This window comes from Artemia sp. Qi Xiang Cuo, chromosome 21 (assembly GCF_049724085.1).
Source record: "Artemia sp. Qi Xiang Cuo chromosome 21, ASM4972408v1, whole genome shotgun sequence".
Classification (NCBI taxonomy): domain Eukaryota; kingdom Metazoa; phylum Arthropoda; class Branchiopoda; order Anostraca; family Artemiidae; genus Artemia; species Artemia sp. Qi Xiang Cuo.
In genome coordinates, this window is record NC_142814.1 from 36,460,574 (window position 1) to 36,483,362 (window position 22,789).

At 35.5% G+C, this 22,789-nt stretch overlaps 1 protein-coding gene across 1 annotated transcript in view; it reads right to left on the bottom strand.

Moving 5' to 3' along the window:
* Window positions 1-22,573, bottom strand: part of LOC148939498 (solute carrier family 41 member 1-like) — a 91,893-nt gene extending 69,320 nt beyond the window's left edge. Inside the window, exon 1 of the mRNA XM_089106698.1 lies at window positions 22,518-22,573. The gene's annotated coding sequence lies outside the window, so the exon portion shown is untranslated. The remainder of the gene's footprint in view (window positions 1-22,517) is intronic.
* Window positions 22,574-22,789: the final 216 nt, after the last annotated feature.

Below are 22,789 nucleotides of genomic sequence, written 5' to 3' on the forward strand. Positions count from 1 at the left end.
TTTCAATTGAACGTAAGGAGCAATATTAGAAGTTAAAACGAAAAGAAGTTATTCTGTATAAGAGGGGGACTACCACCTCCTCAATACCTTGCTCTTTACGCTAAAGTTTGACTTGTGTCCAAATTCTTTAAGAACAACTCCTGAACCACATGGGTCGTTTAATTGGAATAAGAAGCTTTTTTGGAATACTAAAAAACTTAAGCGTGGAGAGCGAATATTGAAAAGGGGGTAATTCCCGTCGTATATGGAATAATTTATGTTCGTTTTAAGTTTTAATATTACTTTAATATTACTCATTACTTTCAGTTGAAAAAAACTTGTTCTTTTATTTAGTCTTGAAAAACCGCGTCAAATGCACGTAATTTGCCTTCTGAACATCATTAAATAAAAAAACAAGTTTTTTAAACTGAAAGTAAGGAGCGACATTAAAACTTAAAACGAACAGAAATTATTCCGTATATGAAAGGGGCTGTCCCCTCCTCAACGCCTCGCTGTTTACGCTAAAGTTTGACTTTCTCAAAACTCTTATTATTTTTAAACAATGAAAACATTATTCCTTGTATGAAAGGGGCTGTCGCCTCCTCAACGTCTCGCTCTTTACGCTAAAGTTTGACTTTCTCACAACTCTATTTTTCAAACAATAAAAAAATTAGCGTAAAGAGCGAGGCGTTGAGGAGGCGACAGCCCCTTTCATATAAGGAATAAGGTTTTCATTGTTTAAAAAAATAAGAGTTGTGAGAAAGTCAAACTATAACGTAAACAGCGAGGCGTTGAGGAGGGGACAGGCCCTTTCAAATACGGAATAATTTCTGTTCGTTTTAAGTTTTAATGTCGCTCCTTACTTTCAGTTTAAAAACTTGTTTTTTTTATTTAATTTCTGATCGTTTTTTAGTTAATGCAGCTTTTATTTTGGCTCACCGTCATTGAACAGTAAACAAAATTTGCATAAAATTTTTACTTTTCTTTTGCTAAATTGCTGTCTCTAAATTTGGTTCTGACGTAATTTACAAATTAACTTACTTAACGAACTTCTATATTCGTATATTTTTCTTCTGGCAAAAAATACAAAGTTGCAGATTTCTGCAGATATGAGCTTGAAACCTATGCAACAGGGTTTTCCGATACGCTGAATCTGACGGTGTGATTTTCATTAAAATTCTTTCACTTGTAGGGGATGTTTCCCCCTCTTTAAAAAATCAGGTAAATTTTCTCAGGCTCGTAGCCTTTGATGAGTAATACTAAACTTAATAAAATTTATATATTTAGAATCAGCATTATAAGCCCATTCTTTTGATACATTTATTGACATCAGAATTCTGTTTTTAAAAGTTTCGATTACTATTGAGCCGTATCGCTTTTTTTTATTGTTTTGTTTATTACGTATATGTTATTACGTATATGAGGGGGTTCTCCCCTTAGTCAATACCACGCTTTTTACGTTAAAAGTTAAAAAAAAATTTAATTCATAAACCTCTTTTGAAAGCACTAAAAAAAAACTGTAGCGTAAAGAGCGAGGTATTGTCTTGGGGGAGACCCCCCTCATATACGTAATAATTTCTGTTCGTTTTAAGTTCTAATGTTGCTTCTTACTTTCAGTTGAAAAAACTTGTTTTTTTTATTTAATTTCTGATCGTTTTTTAAATAATGCTTGGAAATCCAGCGCACCCTTCATAGAAATGACCCTTACCCCAAAGAAACATCCTCCACGGAAGGATTCTCCCGAGGAGTAACCCCCTCCTCCAGCCCCCCCCCCCCAACCAGACAAAAATCCTTCCTGAAAGTATCTGTATACTTCCAAATAACCAATGCAATATGTAAGCAATGGCCAAAGTTCATAACTTGAAGCCCTTGCCCTGGGAACTCTGGGAGATTTAGTCATCCTAAAAGACATATTTATTAGATTTTCGACTATGCTGAACAAAATGGCTATCTCAAAATTTTAATTGTGTGACTTTGAGAAAAAAATGAGCGTGGGAGGGGGCCTAGTTGCGCTCGTTTTTTAAACAAAAAAAACTTTACCGTAAAGAGCAAGGCGTTGAGGATGGGACAGCCCCTTTCATATACGGAATAATTTCTGTTCGTTTTATAAAAACAGCAATCATGAAAAATATATACGCCATCATGTGTATTTGGATACTACATGATACTACATGGGTATGGCACAACTATAAAACTATTAGTTTTAATGTGGACACGGACATTGCCAAATTATGGCAGTAAGTGCCTTTTGACATAGAAGGCAAGAAAACTGAAGAATATTTGCAAAAACAAGGAATTACAATTATGCAAAACACAAAAAGCAACAAGTTCCTAATGTTTTAAAGAAGAAACAAATAAACAAATATTCATATATTTTTAATACGTATATTAGGGGGTTCGCCCCCTAGTCAATACCTTGATCTTTAAGCTAAAGTTCGAATTTTGTTCCAATTCTTTAAAAATGACCTCTTAATCACAAAGGCTGAATAATTAAAACAAAATTTGCAGATTAATTTTACTTTTATTTGGTTAAATGGCTTTCTCGAAACTTGTTTAATTTTATTTACGAACGTTTTTATTAGTAATAAATATATGTAACTTACAAATTAACTTACGTAACGAACTTCTATGTTCATATATTTTTAATACGTATATTAGGGGGTATGCCTCCAAGTTAAAACCTTGCTTTAGAAGCTTAAGTTCGAATTTTTTACCAATTCTATAAAAATAACCCATAATTACAAAGGCCGTTACTTATAGAATAAATAGCTCTTATGAAAGTACTAAAAAATCTTTGGCTTAAAGAGCGAGGTATTGACTAGGGGGTTAACCCAATCATACACGTAATATTTTCTGTTCGTTTTAAGTTTTGATGTTACTCCTTATTTTCAGTTGGAAAACTTGTTTTTTTTATAATTAATTTCTGATCTTTTTTTAAATTTCAAGTTGCTATTCAGTCTCTGACCTGTTAAGACCAACTTGTTCTTTCAAAAGGATTTAATAAAAAAAACAAGTTTTTTAAACTGAAAGTAAGCAGCGACATTAAAACTTAAAAAGAAAAGAAATTTTTCTGTATTTGAAAGGGGCTGTCCCCTCATAACGTAATGTATATTTACTCTAATGTTTTTTATTTTTTTAAAAAATAATTATTTTAGAAATAGAAAAAATTCACCTAAAAGCGTGCGGGGGGGCGGAGGGGACGGTTCCTTTAATATACGGAATAATTTCTGTCCGTTTTAAGTTTTAATGTCGCTGCTTACTTTCAGTTTAAAAAACTTGTTTTTTTTATTAAATTTTTGAACGTTTTTGAATAAATGCAGGTTTTGATCTTGGCTCATCGTACATTAATAATTAAAACAAAATTTTCATATTAGTTTACTTTTATTTGGTTAAATGGCTTTCTCGAAACTTGTTTAATTTTATTTACGAACGTTTTTATTAGTAATAAATATACGTAATTTACGAATTAACTTACGTAACGAACTTCTACATTCATATATTTTTAATTTGTTTATTAGGGGGTTTCCCCCTAGTCAATATCTTGCTCTTTAAGCAAAATTTCGATTTGTGTTCTAATTCTTTAAAACTGACCGCTTAATCACAAAGGCTGTTAATTAGAATAATTAGCTCTTATGAAAGTACTAAAAAATCTTTGGTTTAAAGAGTGAGGTATTGATTACGGGGTGAACCCAATCATATATGTAATATTTTCTGTTCGTTTGAAGTTTCGATGTTGCTGCTATTGCAGTTGAAATACTTGTTTTTTTATATTAAGTTTCTGATCTTTTTTTAAATAATGCTGGGAAGTCCGGCGTCCCCTTTATAGCAATGTCCCTTCCCCCATGAAAACTTCCTTCATGGAAAGATCCTCCCACATAACCCCCGACCCCCCCCTCACCCCCCCGACCACGAAAAATCTCCCCGGAAAACGTCTGTATACTTCCAAATAACCAATACTATATGTTAACATTGGGTAAAATTCATAAGTTTCAGCCCTCCCCCGGGAATTTAGGGGGATTAAGTCATCCTAAAAGACAAACTTATTATATTTTCGAACATGCTGAACAAAATGGCTATCTCAAAATTTTGATCAGGTGACTTTGGGAAAAAAATGAGCGTGGGAGGGGGCCCAGTTGCCCTCCATTTTTTTGGTCACTTAAAAATGGCACTAGAACTTTTAATTTCCTTTCCAATGAGCCCTCTCACGATATTTTAAGACAACTTGGTCGATACGATCACCCCCGGGGAAAAAAAACAAAAAAACAAACAAACAAATAAACACACAACGGTGATCTTTCTTCTGGCAAAAAATGCAAAATTCCACATTTTTGTAGATGGGAGCTTGAAACCTCTACAGTAGGGTTCTTTGATACGCTGAATATAATCGTGTGATTTTAATCCAGGTTATATAACCTTTAGTGCATCTTCTCCCCTTTTTTCAAAAATCAGGTAGATTTTCTCAGGTGCCTAACGTGTGATGGTTAGGATAAATTTTGATGAAACTTATACATTAAACATCAACCTTAAAATTTAATTCTTTTGATATATCTATTTGTATCAAAATACCGTTTTCTAGAGTTTCGGTTACCATTGAGCCGGGTCGCTCCTTACTTACAGTTCGTTACCACGAACTGTTTGATAAAATTCCAGTTTTGAACAAGTGTTGAAAAATGATTATATTCGGAATCAATTAGAGTCCGTAGCTAATTAAGTGACTGTTATTTCGTAACATTTTGCTGTGGGTTAAAGTGACCTTGATTCAGGATATTCTTTTAGATTGTGGATAATTCTTACATCCAACACCCAATTATGAATGGTGGCTGGTGTTTAACCCCCCCTGCCTCCTTGGTGACGTAAAAATCGAGTGAATACCTATTTTGATTTATATATGAGCTGGCTGGCGCTGGAATTTTTGAATATTTATTTGGAATAATTTGTTTGGCCTCAAGTAAAGATAAGTCTTTTACTTCTTTTTTTTATCTCGCTACTAAAAATCATGGCTTTCAAACAGTTTGATCTTGCTCTTGCGAAGTTCAAGGATTATCCCCTCTGGCCAGTAAGAATAATCAAAGCTGGTAAAGACACACGATGCAAGTCAGTTTATACGGCCTTTGCTATAGATCACATGATAATTTTCACCTCATGGATGCAAATCTCCAAGTTTATGATCCTACCACTGATAATTTGTCCGCTCCTGCTTCAAAAAAAGCTTTTGAAGAGCTTGCTACTACGCCTGATATTTACATGAGACTATCAAAAACACACCTTGCGCTGAGAGGTAATGATAACAGCAGAGCAAATGGCCCAGCATTAGCATTATCTAGCAGTATTAGCCCGATACAACAGAAACTTGTAGCTACCCAAGCTGAACTGGATAAAACCAAAAATGACCTGATGGACAGTATAACTCAAAAAGTTTCGGAAAATCTGGCTAGCTCAGACTCTCTTAAGGAATCGACTGAGCTTATTGCTAGTCAAACTTATGACATTCTCATGATTGAATTTAAACCCAAGTTTCAGCGAATTGAAAAGTTGCTAAGGGGACTGAGTAATGAACTTGAAAATTTTGAGGAGAGACTGAACAGGCTTGAGAATAAGTTGGATAGTTATGAACAAGAATCACTACTAGACAGCCTGGTTTTTCACGGTGTTAGGCAGAAAACAGGTGTTGACACTCGTTCTGCTGTATTGCTAACTATTAATCAGAAGATGTCTTTGCCCGAAATTAGTACAAATGAGGTCGTGAACGTGTATAGACTTAGACTGAATAATGCTGCTACAGCTGATTCAACTCAGGCGGTTCCACCTACTCCAAGGGTTGTTCCGATAATAGTGAAATTTTCGAGCAAAAGCGTTGCTTGTAAAGTGTTCAAGGCCAAATCCAAGTTGGCCTCTAATGGTATTTTTGTTGTTGAGTCTCTGACCAAGCAGAGACGAGATATTCTGAATGCGGCGAAAGACAGATTCGGTCAGCGGAATGCTTGGTCTGATCGGGGTCAAATTTTGGCAAAGCCTAGTGACGGGACTCCAATAAAAAAAATAAGGTCTCTCGCTGACTGTATCTAGTTGTTTTTTTTTTTGTCTGTTTGTTTTACTTTCTCATGGATTGTTTGTTTATTGTCCCTTTTCTTTTTTTTTTTTCTCTCTACCAATTCACTAGTTTTTGGTTCATTTTTTCCTTCTCTGTTTTTTTTTTTTTTTTTTTCTAAAAAATATTTTTTGTTTCTATTTATTTTTGGGTGCATTTTTCGGTATTTTTTTCTCTTTTTATTACTTCGGTTGTGTCTTTTTTCGATGTTAATATTTTTCTTCTGCATAGATTGACATAGCTCTGCTGTGATGTCGTTAACCTTTGGTCTGGTGAGTTTGGTCGCGGAGCGGATCTACCATCCACCGTAAGTAAAATGATTAATTCTTTTAGTGACCAGGGTGATGTCAACTCTTTGGGGGAACATTTTGTTGAGTTACAAAATAATCCTTTAGATATAGAAAGTATAATTAATAATTCAGTTGGAAGTAGAAATAGGAATTATAATGATCCTAAATCGGTTATTGAAAGTAAATATGTTTCGCAATTAAGTGGTTCTGCCTCTTCTAAACAAGAAGGTATTTTCTCTGTGCTTCATCTAAACATTCAGGGATTTTGCTCCTCTTTTGATGAGCTGAAACGGATCGTCAGTGGTGGAACTCCGGATGTTATTGGATTATGTGAAACTTTCCTGGATTCAAAAAAGGATATGCTTTTAGATACCCAAAGATTTAGGATGGAGAGGATGAACCGGAAACAGATGGCGAAAGGTGGCCTTGCCCTGTATATTGCCGATCATCTTGTATATAATTTCCGAAGTGATTTAAGTAGAAATGAGGAAGGAATCTTTGAATCCCTTTTTATTGAGATTAAGTCAGGTTGTAAGGATTTAGTTGTCGGTTTGGTTTACAGATCCCCTAGTGGATCTATTCCTTCGTTTATGAAAATTCTGGAAGAGGTTTTGGACTTAGTCCAAAAGCATCCTTGCGAACTAATCCTTATGGGGGATTTCAACCTTAACCTGCTGGATCAAAATTCTGCATCGGCTGCAGATTTTTTGTCAATGATGCTTTCTGCGGGAACTCTACCTTCAGTTTGTACACCAACCCGAGTTACTGAGATGCATGCATCACTTATTGATAATATTTTTTCGTCACTAGATGTCTTAGATAATTTGGTGATGGTTAGTGATATTTCTGATCATTTCCCTGCTATTCCACGATATAGGACTGCTAATCGATCGCAGCGTAAAGCTTCGCCATCTAATCTCCCATTTTTCCGTTTTGGTGTCAGTGAGATCAGTCTACTTAAATCTCGTTTGACTGATCAGCCATGGGATAGTTTGGATTCTGAATCAGATTTTAACCGCTCTTTTGATTTCTTTTATGATTCAGTAAAAGAAGGTATCCTAGAAGTTTGCCACCAGAATCCAACGCCTCATACCTCAAAAAGGAGAGTACTGCTGAATCCGTGGAGGACCCCAGGTCTCCATGAAAGCTGGAAAAGAAAAAAATATCTGTGGAAGCTATACAAGGCTTCGTCATCTGCTTCTCATCATGAGCGGTTCAAGGCCTATAGGAGTATATTTAATTCTCTGTGTTGGAAGGTCAAGCCTCAGTATTATCACAGGAAATTTTCTGAGTGTGGAAAAGATGTTGGGAAGACATGGAAAATTATTAATTCTGTACTTAAACCTACTCCCCCTCCGCCTTCAGTTCCAACAACGCTGATAGTTGATGGTAAAATTGTCCAAGGAGAAGAAAATGTTCAGCTAGGTTTTGCTAATATAAGAAAGACTACTACTTCCTCTGAGAGCTCTACAACTCCTCGTTGCAATTTCAGAGCCTATCTGGTACCCCCGCGTTTAGATTCAGTGGTTGTGACCTCTCTTTCTGAGTTTAAGGTAGGTTGGATCGTAAACGCCGTTAAGGATTAATCGTCTTCAGGGCCAGACAGAATTCCTACAAGGGTTATCCGTGCCGTTCTTCCTGCTATTCTGTCACCATTGACTAAGCTTGTCAATCTGTCTTTCGAGAAAGAAAGAATATGGCGTCCCCCAGAGATCTGTTCTTGGCCCCGTTTTATTTCTGATTTACGTCAATGATCTGATTTCAGCAGTCAAGAACACAAGTCCTCTAGTATGCTGCAATCTGTGTCATCCGGAAGTTCCTTCGTGTCCCAATGCTACTTCTAATGAAGATTGCCTCGTTGCTTTTGCTGACGACAGCACTTTTGGGACTCTAGGGAGGACGGAATGTGATATCAGGTCTAATCTGGTGGCAATATTTGAGAGAGTAGTTTCATGGTTTGAGCCGAATTACTTGGCCTTGAATGTTGCCAAGTCACATTTTCTTATTTTTTCTCGAATTGGTGTAGCTTTCCCTCAACTGACACAGCTTCAGGTGTCACAAGGCTCCTTGTGTAGACCAAAGAATCGGTTGGTCCAGTTTCTTGGTATCCTGCTTGATGAGAACCTTTCGTTTAGACACCATATAGCCATTATTAGGGTTAAGGTCTCGCGAAGTTTGGGTGTCATTCGAATACTCAAACACACCTTTCCTGGATCTATTCTGAAGCTTCTTTTTTTCTGCCTTGTCCAGTAATATGTCTCTTATTGCCCCATAGTATGGATGTCTACTTTTCCTTCTACACTGCGGTCGCTTTATGTCATTTATTATAAAAAAACGCGTAATGTTATTGACAACAAACGTTATTAACCAAGACCGCATCTAAATCTACAGTCTATCTACATTCTTTCTTGTGCTTCTTTTGTTTTTCATCAGCTTCATGGCAATCTTCCAAAATCTCTTCAAAAAACTCCTCAGTTTATTTCTGATTCAGCTCCATATAACCTTCGTTCGTCACATAATATCTGCATTCCTCCTACCCCCACTGTGCGGTCAGATTTCAATCCCCTCATCGCTTGTCATCAGGTTTGGAACTCCCTGACTTCTTCAGTACAGAAATGCCACTCGTTTGGAACTTTGAAGGGGAATTTTATGCGCCATTTTTTTACTAATCAAGCAGATTTTTTGTTTTTTTTTTTTTTTTTTTTGTTTTTTTGGGTTTTGGGTTTGTGGATTTGATGTCCCCTGAATGTTTAGTATTGATATATGGTGGTCTTCTCTGTGCTATGACTCCCAGGCCTCAGGTATGGTCTCTTTTTAATTTTATATGTTGTTTGGCGATTGATTTCTTTTTTATGGTTGTTTGGATAGATTTTATTTTCTTTTCTTTTTTTCTCATTCCCCCTTGTATCCCTGGCCATGGAGCCTTTCGAGGGACATTAGGAGTGTTGTGGTTGGATTGTATGTATTGATTGGATTATTCAATGTAGGCCTATTTTAATGTTTTTCTATTGATTTAGTGTTTGATTTAAACGGTATGTATTCCCCCTCCATTACAGGCCTAGGAGCCTTTGGGGGATTAGCACAATGTATTTTCTTGTATGATTAATTGATTATGAATAAATCTTATCTCTCTCTCTCTCTCTCTCAAATAATGCTGGGAAATCCGGCGCCCCCTTCATAGCAATGTCCCTTCCCCCAGGAAAACTTCCTTCATGAAAAGATCGTCCCATATGACCCCCTATCCACCCCCCTCCCCCACTACTAGAAAACATTCCCCCTGAAAACGTCTGTATACTTCCCAATAACCAATACTATATGTTAACATTGGGTAAAGTTCATAACTTTTAGCCCTCTCCCTTGGGGCTTCGAGGGATTAAGTCATCCTAACAGACATAATTATAATATTTTCGACCATGCTGAACAAAATGGCTCTCTCAAAATTTTGATCGGGTGACTTTGGGGAAAAAATGAGCGTGGGAGGGGGCCTAGTTGGCCTCCATTTTTTTTTGTCACTTAGAAAGGGCACTAGAACTTTTAATTTCCGTTCCAATGAGCCCTCCCACGTATTCTAGGACCACTGGGTCGATACGATCACCCCTGGGGAAAAGAAAAAAAAAAGAAAAATAAACAAGTATCCGTGATCTTTCTTCTGGCAAAAAATGGAAAATTCCACATTTTTGTAGATAGGAGCTTGAAATCTCTACAGTAGGGTTCTCTGATACGCTGAATATGATGGTGTGATTTTCATTAAGGTTCTATAACTTTTAGGGGGTCTTTCCCCCTTTTTTCGAAAATCAGTCAAATTTTCTCAGGCTCGTAACTTTTGATAGGTAAGATCAAATTTGATGAAACTTATATATTTAAAATCAGAATTAAAATCTGATTCTTTTGATGTATCTATTGGTATCAAAATTCCGTTTTTTAGAATTTCGGTTACCATTGAGCCGGGTCGCTCCTTACTTACAGTTCGTTACCACGAACTGTTTGAAAAGGTACTAATGAAGATTGGAGATGCCAGAAACAGTAAAAAAGCACGGGCGATTTCACTTAAAAAAACTATAATGGAGTCAAGATAGGACGAAAAGTAATTAGTTCACACCTGGACTTCAAACTTTCTGCGCGCATGGAGTTGACGTGCCGGATTCTTAGAATCGATGTAATTGGAGCCAAAATTTTATAGCCAAGCATTTTTTTTTCTTTTTTGCAAAATCGACAAGACGGAGTAGTAGGCGTTGACAAAGCAAATGTTTCGTTTCAGAACAGATCCCGAGTCCGACGTCTGTCAAGGATTGGGATCAGAGTCATTTTAACAATTTAAGAGATAGAAAAACCCTAATAAATGAAATCAGATTCAAATGACTTGTCAAGCGACTCGGAAACATTTAGCGATGCTATTTTTAAACATCGCTGCGTCTTAATTCCCAACATTCAAATTTATCAATGGCCCAATTTCCTAAGAAAGACAAATACAAAAGAAATTTCGGTACTTATTTATTATACCACCATCACTCAAGAAGTGAAGTTAGGTTAAACCTAATAAAAAAAAAAAACCAAACATGATGAAAATATAATCTTTTAGAAACAAATATGGGCAATATATTTGCACACTAAGGGGGGGGGGGGTAACCTAACCTAATCCCCAATCCCCTAATGTGCAAATATATAGCCCAAATTATATAATTCCAATGTATTTTGTCACCCGCCACTTGTTTTCCACTGAGCGTAAGCTAGTTTTTTTTAAATACAGACTATTAAAACCGGTTTGTTCTCAAATTTTACACAGCGTAAACTTGAGTGTTGGCGGTATAATACATAAGTACCGAAACTTCAGTAGCCAAGCCCGTATCCAGGAGGAATAGGGGGTTTGACCCCCTCCCTCCCCCCCAAATGTTTGTCCGACTGGTGAAAAAAAACTGCATATATACAATTTTTAGATGTTTTTTTAAGTTTTTTGTAAAACTTTTTTTAAGTTTATCCCCTGAAAAAATAACTCTCCACAAACAAAAATCCTGGACACGGCCCTGTCAGTAGCATAAAAGTAGGTCATTAACGAATACACTAAAAAGATGAAAAAAGGGCTCTTAGATCGTTAAAAATGTCAGAAATAATAATGCTCCATTACGTTTTGTCACAGATAATACCGCAAAGCAATAAAACCATAATTAAAAAAAAAACTTGATAGTGCTATTTATTCGATAAATTCATTTTCTTAATCATATGAATAGAAAATAAATAACAAAATCAAAGTCTTACATAGTAGTGAAGATAATATCGCGAGGGCTTATCACAATATCTGATGAACTGAACGTTTGTTCTCAATAACACTAAATGAACTTTTCTCAAATCGTCGTACAAAATTTTCGATAAAAATAATCTTGGGAACTTGCACAAAAATTTATCTCGGAATTCTCTTTGATCAATATAAATTAGAGGGATATAAAGTCACCAAATCCCAAAGGGTACTTATGTATTATAGGGACCCCACTCAAGAAGTGAAGTTAGGTTAATCCTAAAAAGAAATACACCAAAATATATTGAAAATATAATATTTTAGTAACAAAATTATGGAAATTACAGAAGAAAATTATGGAAAGCAGGCCGCCCAGAATGCATTATATTAAATACCTAACTTTACCTAACCTCTATTAAATACCTAACCTCTATATATTAAACATTTAATTAAAATATATCTACATCATAGTTTTTCTCACTAAGACTAAGCTAATTACAACCGATTGCAGAAAGACAAACGGTTTTTCTCATATCTAACCGAGCAAATTTCTTGAGTGGGGTCGCTATGATACATAAATACCTAACAAAGTACCAGTAGATGGCCTTTTCAGGACTCAAATTGATCAAGTCCATAAAAAAAAAAAAAAAAAAACAACGAAAACAAGAAAAGAAAAACTGAATGTAAGCTTGAAAGATAGAATTAACACCAGAAAACATATCCAAAAATATAGACAAGACGTTCCAATACGTTAGTAAATAAACATTTCCGATGCATTTAACAAGAATGGTGGCATTTGTTGCCACTAAAATTGCTATTATCAGTGCTGATATTTAAATTAAGATAGCTAGACTTGGCATCTCCAGTTACCATTGGTGCTTTTTAAGGCTAATAAGGCGCATTGTGGCACAAGTGGCACAAAGGCTAACAAGGCATAAGTGGCTTTTTTTAGGAAAAGTCAAATTCGACGAACGCAAAGCTGTTTTCATTCGGTCAAATTCGTCTGAGAAGCCATAGGGAAGAAAAGGCTTCATGTGCACAAAGAGAATTTACGATAAACATCTCCAAATGCCAGGAAGGAAACCCTGGGAAAACTTTGCTGGTAATATGGGAGAAAAGCCGTCCCAAAAACGCAGGCTGTCGGTAGGTCATTATAAATCACTACACAAGTGGCTTAACGTGGGTAAAGAAAAATATTTCGTGTCAAACTTAATAGGTCAAAAGGAATAAGTCCATAATTTAATAATCTAGCAAAGTGAAAAAAGTAAACAAAAAGTGGATTTGATTTTAATGTGCGGAAAATACCAAAAAAGGGTATGTGTATGTTTAGTTAAGCAATGAGAATGAACAATGTCTTTCATCAATAGGGAACTAATCAAGCCATCTTCTGAAAAAATTATTTCGCATTAGATGTCTAAGACGTTTTCTATAACTTATTTTATGGGGGAAGGGGGAGCATGAATCCGTACTGTTAGGAAATATAATTGGAAAAGTTACTAAGTTAAAGGCCAATAAAGTTCTTTGACACAACTCATAATAGTACACAAAATAGTGAGGAGGGGGAGGTGGTTGTCTTATATACCAGAGTCTTAGCTAAATGCAGTCTACTCTTTCCCTTTCCACTTCAGCAACAAAATTTAACAAAGTTTGACTGATAAAAAACAATAACAAATAAAACCTTCAAGACTTATGCGAGATTGAAAGGAGGTCACGGGCATACCTTGATATACAAAGGATAGAAAATCAGTCCAAAGGGCCTACCTGCATCCGAGCTCACTAATTAGACTAAAAAGGATGTAATGACGCTACTGAAACAATGTATTGGGGGGGATTTTTTATATATATAACTTATAGGGTATTTGGGAAAGTGAGTCATGGGATTTTCCAAAATCATGGGATTTTTGGAGACGAGGAGCAAAGTTACCCGGTACACTTGCCTGGGTGGCGGGGTTTTTGGTTTTTCATTTCAAATTTTGATTTGAAAAGAGAAAACCTGGTTCCTATCACAAAATAGAGAACTGAAAATAAAAGCAAATTAGGCACTCTAAAATTGATTTGATACACTAATTGCTTTTTTAGCAGCCTCTGTACTCTCATCATTGAACACAATCTAAGAAGAAAAGAAGCATTAAAAGAAAAGAATAACCGAAAAAATCTTGCATTAGCATGTGAAATACAAGCTTGTTGCTGAGTGAAAAGAGATAAAATTTACTGGAGATATTCAACACCCTATAAGAAAATCAAGACGATACATCTTTCAAAGAGAAATCAGATAGCTCATTAACTTGTGTTTCCTCAACTATTCAAAAGAATTTTTTTCTACGTTTCATCCCCAAAATAGTTGTTATCAAGATTATTTTAATACTATTTTAAACAAAAAAGAAAAATAGAAACATAGCAGTTCCCTTTTGTTACCACATTGGTCATATAAATACTGTTTGTTCCTTTATTTTTATTTATTCCTTAATTTTTTCATCAGAATTGTTTTTCACCTCCATAGCAATATATACGTATATCACAAAATAATTTAAAAAAGATACAGCAGCAAAGCCGATCTAAGTCTGAATATTCCAAATCAAAGCTTCAAAAGTAAAGCTATGTTATGGCATGTTAAGCGAAACGAAGATTGTTTTATATTTACTTGGTGCCATACAAGCACAGAATCAAGGGAGGGGCGACCGGGGGATCCCTCCCCAAACGAAATTGTTAAGATCTTTTCCTAAATTATAATGTCGAGTATAAGAATTTATATTCGAGAAATAAGAACTGAAAAATATCCATCGTTTTCAAATTTGTCACACACTGTAAAATTATTCATATACAATCAGTGTTATGAATGCAAGACTGAAACGTTTCTGTGAAGTAAGAAAAAACCCAGAGTTGCCACTCCTATTGATTTATCATTATTTCTAGTGATCTTGTTATATTATTTAAACAAACAAAAAAAATCACTAAATCAGTAGGCTACATAAGTCACTAGATTATTGAAGAAAATCACCAAATCATTAAAACATAGTGATTTTTTTTCCTCACCAGGGGACAACCCTGCGTCATCAGTCATAGCGTCATCAGCATTGTAATTGGTAATTACATCTCTGGGGTTTTGCAGTCTTAATCACGATTGGAATAAGAAGCCTGTTCCAAAGTTTAAAACATTCCAAGATCATGCCTTAACAAAAGTACTGAGCTTTTGAGCCATTAAGTTCAAAAAATACCTGGCAAAAAAACAACAATAACAAAAACATATCCTGTCAGTAATAAAATTTCAATTGCTCTATGAAAACACAACATTTTTTTGATCCTCTGTATGTCGCTCAGTAGTTTGATGACTTATAGGGGCGTCATTTGGGAGGGGCAAGGGGGCGGCAGTTACCCCCTCCCCAGTAAAAATTATTATATAGCCCATACTCCTTAAATATCTGAAAGTAGACCCCTCTCCCCCCCCAAATAAAAAAGTTGTAGATTCACCCCTAATGGCTTATATTACTTGTGTGATTGCTGCATCTTTATAGCTGACCATCAAGTGAGCTCAATTAAGCACATCGGAATACTGAACATATATGCCAAGGTGAGGTTGACATTATCTTCAATTTGAAACACTTTCAGTATCTCTGGCGGAAAGATGATAAAATCCTTTTTCTATTGAGCGATCATGTGTAACAATTGTCCTTGTCATTTGTTAGTACACATAAGTACACATAAGAAGTCTTGATTAGAACAGAGCCAACTATCTCATAGTTAGAAAAATGTTAGAAAGTCTTGAGATGACCCAATGACTACATTGGAGGACCTATGCACTACAGAAAAGATAATGACAAACAATCCAAACAAATTGGTGACAAAACCGACAAATTAACTACTTCTATGCAGAATTTTGATGGTCGAAACACTTCTTTAGAAAAAAAGAAGCAATGATGGATATCCCTTGCCATTACAGAAAGACACGAATGATACATCATAAGCTTTTTAGTTTTGAAGTGAAACCAACCCTTGGTTTGACAATCCCAAGAACATTGAGACCATAAAATTGTAGCCAAGTTTACTTATATAGAAACATAGAAATTTGACTGACTTCTCATACTAATCTCAGGACAGGATGGTAAATATTTTATTGTTTCTAAGACTGGTTGATGATGCAGCAGCTACAATTAACAATTTTTGGCACTTGCAATCTACTTAGAAGTAATTAATTTGGCAGCTTGTTCACCACTTTGTTTAGATTAGTTGTCATTATTTTTTTTTAGTTTTCCAGGCAGTTTCTGTACACCCTAAATATTGTTTGCAACCCCTCCCCCCCCCCCCGTTAGATTTTGAAAAATACCTTTTTGTGGTCCTTTCATTGAAAAATCATTTTTATAGATTGTTGTTAAAACAAATTGAAAACGAGAAATTTGCCTCCTCCTCCTAGAATTGAAAAATATATTTCGCTCTCCCCTTATTTTTCATGAATGGACGTCATTGCATCAAAACGTTCAATCATAGCTACATGGGCTACATAGCTACAAGGTTCAACACCTTGCTGTTTGAAATGTAGCCATTAAGACCCAATTACAATGACATTTTATTAATGAATAGAATAGAATCTATTGACACAAAAGCCCAAAGGGCCATGGTCACAAAGACACTTTCATACAAGCATAAATTGGCACAAAACTATAATCTAGGCTGGTGAAATATCACCCTCGCTCCTAATCTTCGAAAGACCTTTCTCTATGCTCTATACTCATCGTCAGAAACCTTCCGAATCTCTTTATACCTCCCATATCTTTCCTTGCTAATAAATTATTATCTCATCTCTCTCCCAAATGTGAAATGTAGTAGCACAAATTTGAGCCAATCAGACAATTCATAGACTTCTCTGACTGGTTGAAAACTTCTGATTGGCTCAAATTGGTGGAACTTAATCTTAATATTAGTAAAACTTTATTGTGAATGGACCTTTAGAACAGACTGCATAATATGCTTCGATGTACAAAGGTTGGGTATCGAGGGGGTTGACAGATTTTTTCTGAAATGAGGAGGTCAAATGTACAAAGCACCCTCAGATATCATCTGACTCATTTGAGGAGAAGAATCCCCCCTACAGTATCAGTATGTTATGCAGAATTGCATTGCTTTCCAATTTAACCAAAGGTTTGTCATAGTTCTATATCATTGAATACTTGATAGGCTACTAAATTCTTCTTCTATTTAACAGCAGGCGGACTTTTCAGTAAAACTATTTAGCCCTTTTCCTTCTGCTTCACTCTGTGGGCTACAGAGCTACTGGCTTGATTGCCTCATATATATTAGATATATTCAGATATCTTTCAGCAGATCTTTCGACTCTAGGAGTTCAAATATAAGATGATAGATGTCGATTTCTATGCTCTGTGTGCAGGTATAGTTGGCTAGGCTCTTGACTGATAGTGGGATTTTGTGGTGTTTGAAGTATTTTAACAGTTTAGAAAGCAAGGTATGTTGTGCAGACGTCAGCATATTACATTCAAATAGGCAATGGTCAATTGTTTCATTATTCATATTACAATGCCTGCAAAGAGGGGACAGGGGGATTGAACCACTTGAATTAGAAATCTTATATGAGAATGCAAGGAAATTTAGTCCATTTGTTCCAGAACGAATTCTATGATAAATTTTAGAAAGATACTTATTGGGAAAGGGGAAAGGATAGGATTAATCTTATTAAAATTAATATCTGATAGCCTCCATCGGTAAATATCTCTAATTGGGATTGGTCTCCCACTTGGCTGGTCAATATTTATAGCATTTTTTGCTATTTCATCAACCTGATGATTACCACTTATGCCAGAGTGGCTAGGAATGTACTGAAAGTAAGTGTTTATGCCACTTGCAGCAAGATTATCAATAATACTGAGACAATGATAAGTGTCAATGTCCAACTTATATTGAGGAGCTGAGGCCAGCAACTCAAGGCTTGATAAAGAGTCGGAATAGATGATAATATTATTCAATTTTTCAATCAAAGATTGTTTTTGCTTAAGGTGTTCTAATGCCATGATTATGGCATTTAACTCAGCAGAAATTATAGATAAATTATTAAATAATCTCTCGACCATTGCAATTTTCAGGTGAGGAAGGAAAACACCACTTGCAACCTTCTCATTCATTTTTGACCCATCAACAAAAATTTGGAAGTGATTTTTATAGGTAATTGTATTAAGTTCTGCAAATTTTTTCTGAACAAAAGCAATGGGGGTTAAATCTTTATTCCATTTTGAAAATTCAGTATTTATTATGGGAGATGACCAATTCCATGGAGGGGATTGGGGGAAAGTAGGTGCAATAGACTTTGCTGGTACAGGGAACTTCTTTTGAATATTGGCATACTCATCTGCAATACCTCTATACATGGCTGGATTTCTTAACCAATTATGTAATGTGTGTGTGCTATTTGATTCAATTTTTGTAAGATGTTTTATCAAGAGAAAGCTACGTCTATCCCTTATTGTTGTTAATCCACTCTCCATAAGCAGAAACTTGGTGCTTGTGGGTTTCCTAAGACCAAATATGAGACGTATTATATCATTTTGTGTTGTTTCAATTTTTTGCATCTGGGTCTTTGCACATGCACCATATACAATGAGCCCATAGTCAATATGGGGTCTTATATGTGATTTATAAAACTGGAGTATGGTTTTCTCCTTACAACCCCAGGGTGTGGAAAAAATTCTATTTAGTATATTTGCTTTTATATAACGTTTTTTAATTGTGTTTGAAATGTGGAGTTGGAAATTAAGTTTTTGGTCAAGCATGAGACCTAGGTAATTAATATTATTATCTTCTGGAATGGTTGTTTTATTTAGAGTTAGTTTTGCATTAACATGGTTTCGCTTCCTGTGAAATTGGATTATTTTTGACTTGGTGGGTGCAATGGGTAAATCTGAATGTTGAGAGAATTTTTCAAACTGGAAAAGTGACTTTTGCAGATTTGACTGTGCTATCTGAAAGGTGTTGCCAGATGACCATAGCACCAGATCATCAGCATATTGTAGATTCGTGTGGGGTAGGTTCATATCCCAGAGATATAGGGCAAATAGGAGGCAACTGAGGACTGCTCCCTGAGGTAGGCCTTTGGATATTGTCTTTTGGGGTGAAGAGGCTGAACCAACACAAACAATGAAACTTCGCACTTCTATGAAGGATTTAATAAAGGATACTAGCTTGGGAGGTACTCCAAGGTTTGCAAGTTTATTTAAAAGGATTTGGTGGTTCACATTGTCATATGCTCCTTCAAAATCAAGGAAAGCTGCCACTAGGATATTATTTTTTGAGAAAGATTCATTTATTGCATTTGTTAGCAAAATGAAAGTATCTGTTGAGGAGTGGTATTTCCTGAATCCAGTTTGAGTGTGTGGGATCATTTTATTTTTCTCAACAAACCAGAGGAGTCTGTGATAAATCTTTTTCTCCATTATTTTCCCCATCACAGGTGTAATCATTATGGGCCTATAAGACTCAGGGTTATCTTTTGGTTTATTTTTCTGTAGGATTGGTAGGAGGGACGAACATTTCCATATATTGGGGAACCTAGAGGATGCCCAAGCGTGATTATAACAATTTAGCAGTTCTTGCTTGTATGAAGGTGTGAGATTCTTTATCCATGTAGGGTGTATATTGTCATAGCTGCTGCTAGTTTTGGACCTAATATGATGTATTGCATTATTCAATTCCTGGATTGAAAATGGATTAGTTATGTACTCGGATCCTGGGCGTGGTTGGTAACTAGGGTTCATAGGAATTGTGGACAGATTGCTTTGATTGTTTGATGTTAGCTTATTAAAAAAAAGAGTTGCAAATAGGTTAGCCTTTTCAATATCATTATCATAATGGGTATTATTATGTATAAGTTCATACAGTAGTGGGTTGGGAGAAGTCTTTTTCCCACATATGTGGCTTATGACTTTATGTATAATTGGCTCATGCGTTTCTCTGGAGAGATTATTTGCAAAATTATTCCAGTATTTATATTTAGCATCTATTATAGTCCTTTTTAGATTAGATTCTGCTTGTAATTTTTTTAACTATGTAGTAGGTGTTGTTTTTTTATGAATTCTGTCCTAGCTGCCTTTTTTATCCTCCATTTATTTAGGCATTCATTTGTCCACCATGCTTTAGGAATTTGTTTAGGGAATGTTTTCTTAAGTGTTGTCCTGGGGATAGCATGGTTAGCTGTATTTATTAGTAAAGATGTCAAGGCTTCAGCATGCGTGTCAACTGTTGTGTTTGAAATGCATGAACTTTGGGTGAAACTTGTAATTTCATCATTTAGCTTATTTTGGAAAATAGACCAATTTGCTTTAGTGTTGATATATTTGGAGGTATGAGATGAAGTTTCAGCAGGTTCATTTAGGGAGCAAACTATAGCAAAGTGGTCTGTACACAGACTATCAATTTTATTTATGTAAATTTTGTTCAAAAAATTTAAAGACACAATTTGTAGGTCAATTGTGGAGAATTTGGCACTTTTGGGGTTAAAATATGTATTTAGGTTTGGAGGGGTAGCAACAGCTAATTCATTATTATTTGAAGTCATATGCTCAATAAATTTACCAGCTTTATTTGCTGGTTTATTCCCCCACAAAAGGCTGTGGGCATTGAAATTACCACAAATAATGATGTTTTTTAACATATTAGAATTATTTATATAATTAAAGAAATCCTTGGCATCTGAAGTTTGGCCATTAGGGTTATAAAAGCTTATTATGTAGGTTTTTAAATTATTCAGCCAAACACTTATACCAATTACATCAACATCATTTTCAAAATCTGGAAAATTGATGCCACAAAATTTTATATTATTATTAACTAATAAAGCTACACCACCTCCTTTTCTCTCTGAAGATCTATCCTTTCTCAGGATAGTGTATCCCAGAGACTTAATTTGTTGATTTTGGGTTAAATGAGTTTCCTGGAGGCAAGCAATATTAATGGAATTATTATTCATAAATGATATTAGTTCATTTAGCTTATTTTCTGTGAGTGATCTTACATTCCATTGGAGTATTGATAAATGTTGTGTTGTTGATTTATTCTTCATATGACTGTGTATCAATGTTCAGCTTTGTTAAAAGTAAAGCAAGATCTTTTTTTGCTTGAATGAGCATATCATCTGGGATGTAGATTTTTGCCAATTCTGCAATAATTTTTGTTTTCTGTAGTTGATGTATGTTCATGGCCTGAACTGCATTACAGTTTAGAATGAATAAGCATATATTTGGGGATTGCATTTTTGGTAGTGCATCCTGTTTGTTAGTTAAGGGATTGATTCCTGGTAGTGTTTCTGGTTTGTTTCTTCTTGGGAGGGAGGGCCAGTCTGGCCTCATCTCACCGGAAAACAAGGCTTGCTGGCTTGGTGATTCCTTCTGATAGGGATTTGAGCTAGGGTGCTTAGAAGATATTGTTTTATATGGGGTGCTTGATGCATTTGGGGCATTTGACTTGGGGGTTTTGGTTGGTTTCATTACAGGCTTTATTTGGTATTGTTGGGCAGCATTTGCTTCCATTGCTGCAAAGGGGTATGGGATGGCCTTCTCTGTTGATATTTGGAGTGTTAGAGCTCTTTTCTTGTATGCAGGGCATAATGATTTATTTGTAGATTCATGAGGACCTTTGCAATTGATGCATGTAGGCTGGGTGTTTTTGCAAGTTGTCAGCTCTTTAGGATGGAAGGATTTACAATTACTACACTCTTGGAGAATTTCATTGCATTTGTTTGTCGTGTGTCCCAGTTTGAAACACTTCTGACACTGAATAGGCTTAGGTTTGTATTCCTTGTATGGTTTGATTTGCCCAAATAGGAATAATTTTTCTGGAATATCAATTTTATCCTTTAGTGTGAATAAGAAGGATCTACTAGTTTTTAGGCCAGTAGAGTTAGGTTTTCCAAGTTGGGTAACATCCTCAACTGGGATTGTGTTTCCAGCCCTACCTGAGAGGCCTTCTTTTAACTCCTGAGTAGATATCTCTGGGGGAACATTGTAAACTACAATTTTTGTTGGTGATTGTTTTGGGTTCCAATTAGATGCAATAATTTGGGATATTCAGAAGGGATTTAAGGTTAATTATTGTATCTGCTGATTTCTGATCTTCTACAGCTATAAGCAGAGATCCATCACGGTTAATGTTAAGAGAGAACATTGATTTTAGCAATTCAAAAATTGCAACTCTTATTGCAGTGATCATTTTTATTTCAAAGGGGGTAGTGGGAGTAATTTTAAGGTAAATTCGTAAGTTTTTGGAGGGAGGATCTTGGGCAGGGAGAGGGGAAATGCTTTTAATTGGGGAGATTTTTTCCTGTTTTTAGAGCTTCTAGAGAGGACCTCTTGAAACCCATTATCATCATTTATGGTTGCATTAGGACCTACAGTTATCATTGTCCTATTCTCCGAATTGGAGCTATCATTAGAACTTTCAGATAATGTGCTTGACCAGTCAGGATGGGTATCTTTCACTATGGAATTTGATTTGGGATCTGGGGGGACGTTTTTTTTTGGAGGACTTCTGAACATTGCCTATTGGAAAAAGCTTTAAACACAAATATAAAACTAAAATAAGAAGCGAAAATAGATGATATCAAACCGTCTGCACTATACTATGGGAAGGATAAACACCACAGTATAGCCCTGAGGATGACTTGAGCAGGATAGGTTTGGTACAACTACTGATTAGAAGCGATAATAATCAAGAAAATATATTTCGATTTTCTTGTACGGTTGCTACTAAAAACTTGAAAAAAAAGTTTTTCTTCTTTTTCTTCAAAGATGAATCCAGAAATCCAATTAAACAATCTGTGAGGTCAAGATATTCTTTAAGATAACAAAAGTAAAACTACACAAGCATTCTCTTAAGCAAAACTAGCCAAACATAGCATATTAGTTACAAAAGTGCATGAGCCAAAACTAAATCTTACCCATTTTATGTACACAATTGTGGCAAATGATGCTGAGAGGCCAAGCCAGTGATTCACTAAAAATAAAGACAATATTAGAATAAGAAAAAAAAGCTAATTAAAAAAAGCATATTCCCTGCAAAAAAAAGGGTTTTGACTTAGATGAATGGTAGACTATTGTAACAGCTCCTTCTGTTCTGATTGGTGATATCTGCAGAATTACCAGTAGCTTCATCATCATTTATTCTTCCTCAAAGAATACAATAGCTTCCCATGGAGCCTAGAAACTTTTA